A 4,685-nucleotide genomic window follows, 5' to 3' on the forward strand; every position below is an offset into this window, starting at 1 on the left:
GTCATATGTATGACCAGTCCAATTATGAGTGGCAGCTTGTGCCCATAACGTTCCACCGCTGAGCCCTGCCACCTGAACCACAAGCTCAAGAACTGAATAACTCCCTGGGTGGTACAGGTGGAACAGGTCTTCACCCAAGAAACTGGGCAGTCTTGACCAGCGCCTTGCATCAAGAATTCCCAGGAGGGGCATCACCTCCCGGACAATTAAAGAACCCCCTAATTTAGTCACTGCTCCCAACAACTGCCTAGATGTTATTCTATATGTCCATCAGTGTTGAGGAAAACACTTCAAGTTGCTGTTAATTTATATCCTAATGACTGGCTTCCAGTTGGAGCTCACTGGCAATTTTTGAGGCAATGATTTTAAAAGCCTTCGATTTCCCTGATCTGGGCTTGATGCGGACCCCGTTCAAAGCCAGTCTGGGAAGTTTACATACCTCGATCTCCCACTGCACCAGTTTCTCGGTGTACCCATCTCCATGGATGCAGAAGAGCAGAAAGGGCGTCTTGTGCATGTATTGGCAGTTGTTGGCATCTAGCACCTTTCGGATTTCCCTCATGATGTCACTGGGGTCCATGGCACTAGTGATTTTCATGCTCCAGGTGAAGTGCAGGGAGCGAGGTTTTGCTTGTTGGTTCTCCTTCCTCTGCTCAGCAGTGACATGATGACTTGAACATGATGACTCGTATCTCGGGGTCTTCCCAGACTCAGTTGGAGGCCTTCTTGTGATTTTCGATGTAAACTTCGGAAAAACACCAGTGGTGCCTCTTCTTTGAGTCTGGGGCAATGCTTCAGCTGGATGGACGCAGCTGGGTGAGGCAAGAGGACCTTCGTGTGTTGCAGTTTGGGATTCCCGGGGCTGGCGGTGGAACATTCGACGAAGGGCACTGGCTCTGGGGAAGCAGGTGCAGCCCCGGGTGGAGGTACTTGGGACACTGTGGGTTGAAGTCACTGGAGGGCTCTGGGCAGGGAAGGTGCTGTTGTTCTGCCCATTCCGGCTCACTGAACGTGTGTCTGCTTTGGTTGTTTTGCGGCAAATGTTCTTACTCCACAGTGTCCTCCCTCCAGATGGTGTGCTGCTCTTGTAGGCAGCAGGCATTTTCTTGAATTCAGGAGTCTCCAGCTCCTTGGGACTGGTGGTGATCCCAGGTAGGGGCCTGGCTGGAGAAATTCCCTTTCCTCCCACAGCACTGCCACCGGATTTCTGGGAGGCCATTTGATGTTCTCTGAGGTGACTCTGGGCAGTGCTGGTCGGATATGGCCCAGTTCCAGCATGGTCCAGGGACCGTGTCTGCTTCTGAGTGGAAACGCTTCGCTGCACTTTGCGGTGAGGAGGCCAGCTGGCGCTCTTTCTGAGGACCCTGCTTGGCTGCAGCTCAGCCAACGAGATGTTTCTGTGGGAGATGGCCACCTCTGGACCAACAAAGGGTTGGAGGACATCAAGGCCTCTGTTGATCCACCTGTCTCCCATAATTTCGGCCAGGGTGCTTCTCTCTGTTGGATTGAGCACCAGCAAGCGTTTCAGCAGATTTTCACACTCTGTTGACATGTACAGAGGGACTTGGTATCTACCTTGTAGCACTCTGTTTCTAAGTTCTCTCACATTGGCCCCAGCAAAAGGACGCGACCCGGTGACTAGGGTGTACAGAACCACGCCAAGACTCCACACATCTACTTCGGGCCCCTCGTACTCTATGCCCTGGAAGAGCTCTGGAGCTGCGTAGGGCGGACTGCCGCAAAACGTGTTGAGTTTACACCCAAGTGTAAACTGGTTGCTGAGTCCAAAATCGGCTAGCTTGATGTTCATCTCTGCGTCTAATAACAGATTCTCCGCCTTCAGGTCTCGGTGGGCGACCTGCTTTTGGTGACAATATTGGACTGCAGACACGATCTGCCGGAATATAGATCTTGCCTCCTCTTCCTGCAGTCTTCCTTTGTTGACCAGATAGTCCTTAACTCTCCCTCCACTGGCGTACTCCAGGACCAAACAGAGTGCTTTTTCGCAGTCCAGAGCTTCATAGAGCTTCACGATGTGTGGGTGGTCTAACATCTTGAGGATTCTCACCTCTCTGTACATCTTTTGGAGGACTTGTGGCTTCAGATGTCTCTTATCTATGATCTTGATTGCCACTTCTTGACCTGTGAGGACGTGACGGGCCAGCATGACTTTGGCGAAGGCCCCCTTGCCCAGGGTTTTCAGTAGTCTATACTCTCCAATGCGAGGCTGTTCACCTGCAGAGGAAGCTGTGGATTTGGGGCGCTGTGCTCCAGAGTGCCCGGTCTGGGAGGTGTCTTCTGCCCGTCTAGCTCCATGCGAGGGGTGCATGGTTTGACCCAAGTTGATGATCGATGGGTCTCGGTGTCACTGGAAAGTTTAGGATTGGTGAGGGCTAGGCAAGGATGGGGGCGGGGGGGGGGGAACAAGGAGAGAGTTGGAGATGGGTTGGGGAAAAAAATAGCCACAACTGCCTTTTACCAACAAATATCGTGCCCAGTTCAACAACTCGCTCTGGGAACATCGAAGGCCAAAAGGCAAATGAGGAGTGGTTCTAGGTCCACTCATTTCTAGGATTCTCATTCTATTGTCTCCTAGGCAGTCAATGCAGTCATAAAGGTACTGACTGCATAAAGAGTGGTCATATGCACCCTAAGTGGATCAAGGACCCAGGCGCTTACTCTGTCTAAGGAACTTGACAGTTTGGGGGTCAAGACCTGATGAAAAAGAAAACTTTTTTTTTTCCCAGAAATATTCAGCTGGACATAAACACACTTGACAATTCAATTTGAATGGTGAAGTTGATTGGTGGAAGCACTGGGGTTGTAAGAGTGGTCCACTTCACCTTTTGAATATAACCCTGGCTGCTTATTTTAAAAGGGAAATGTTTTTCTTTTCCCCTTCTCCCTGTCTCCCTCCCTAACCTGGGGGCAGGGAACAAGATTACCTTGAGTGATCTGTTCTCCACAGGAAGGAGAGTCACCAGAAGAACTAGGAAGTGATGATCTCCCAGATAAACTAGCTAATCATAACACACCATCAGCATGCACCTGGGAACCCCTGGTCAGGGCACACCTGGAGTGGAGCCTTTGAATAGTGTCCTTAAAAACCCTCTGTTTTCCCTGATGGGCAGAATCAAATCTTCTGGCACAGGAGTCCCCTGTGTTTCCCCTTTGCTGGCAAAGCAATAAACCTCCTTTTACCTTGATCTCAAAACCTTCTCCTCATTATTGCATGGCCATCAGGGACAAGGCCCAAGGTTTTTGGTAACAGGTCAGGGACCCAGGCTCTAGTGTATTGCTCATCTGCTTTTTTTCCCTAGTGTCTTTCAAAAGTCTTCAAACCTCCTCAATTCAATCATTGTAGGGGCCGCAATATGCAAATACTAGTTTCACCTCTCTTCTTTGTAAAAGTTGTCTTGCATTTCTGCCAAATACCTGTATCTTTAAAGGAGATTATTAATTTACTTCAGGTATTGAACATATAGGCTTTTTAATATCAGTGAAGACACAAAATAAAATGTGTCACATGTGTGGCCACTTAAGACTTAGGAGTCATTCTCAAAATAAACCTGGATGCAATTTCCAGTGCAGCCGCACTCCATCTGCTGAAATTTTATATCTTACCCTCTGGTATGATTTTTGGAAATTAAGTCATTTTTTGAACAAATAGAAAATATTCAAAAATGGGCCTGGCATATGGTTTGTAATCATCAAATACTTGTAAAATAAATGGTTTACCATTGCTTTGTATTCTTAATTACCAGGAGAGAGAGAGGGAGAGAGAGAGAGAGAGAGAGAGAGAGAGAATGGGCACATGCATATTTGTGCAGCATTTCCTTGTTAATAGCAGTCTTCTTGTCCATATTGAATGCTTTCACACATTATATTCTAATAGTGCTACACACATCTGGTGTCAATGTAAAAGTGGTCCACCTTGTGTTTGTCAGAGAGCTCTTGCTGCTCTGCCACTGTAACTCATTTTTAAAATACATTTTTTTTCCCCTTCTTCTCTCACTGCTTCTCCCTAATTTCAGGGGAAACAGGATTATCTTTTTTTCCCCCCATTTCAGGCAGATTTCTCTCTCTTAGAGTTCACACCCACCAAAGGAAGGAAGGAATCCAGACTTTGGGGATGGTACCAGAAGATCTCAGAAATGACTCTCTCCCAAATTAACAAGTGAATTACAACTCCAGACAGAGAACATGTAGAATGTAGCCTTTGAATCACCTCTTTATAAGCCCCCTGTTCCTGCTGATAGGCAGAATCACAGCCTTTGGGACAGAAGTCTCCTGTGTTTCTCCTTTGTTAGCAAAGCAATAAGCCTTCATTTTCTTTTTTCTCAAAACCATGTCCTCCTTATGGGACTGAGCTTTCAACAATATCAAGATGCTACAACAAATTCAAAATACATACTATTTGCAATTAGTAGACAAGTATCATTTGAGTCCACCAGATTTGCACAATAACTATTAAATATTCTCCCCAATTAAGTGGGTTATACTGTGAATACTTTAACCTTTTCTCAGTGACTCATGTTCACCTGTAGCAACATCAATAAATGTAAGATTTCAAGCCTTATGGGCCTTCCATAAGGTGCTCTCAATAGAGGTCTGACAGATTGTTTTGTTTTGTTGAGGGTTTTTTTGGTGTTGTGTTTTGGTATTAAACAACCACTGAAAAACTT

At 46.8% G+C, this 4,685-nt stretch overlaps 1 pseudogene; it reads right to left on the bottom strand.

Annotated features, from left to right (window-relative positions):
* Nucleotides 1-313: 313 nt before the first annotated feature.
* Nucleotides 314-2,329, bottom strand: LOC143401907 (MAP/microtubule affinity-regulating kinase 3 pseudogene; annotated as a pseudogene).
* Between the last annotated feature and the right edge of the window lie 2,356 nt (nucleotides 2,330-4,685).

Source organism: Callospermophilus lateralis, chromosome 6 (genome assembly GCF_048772815.1).
Source record: "Callospermophilus lateralis isolate mCalLat2 chromosome 6, mCalLat2.hap1, whole genome shotgun sequence".
NCBI lineage: Eukaryota > Metazoa > Chordata > Mammalia > Rodentia > Sciuridae > Callospermophilus > Callospermophilus lateralis.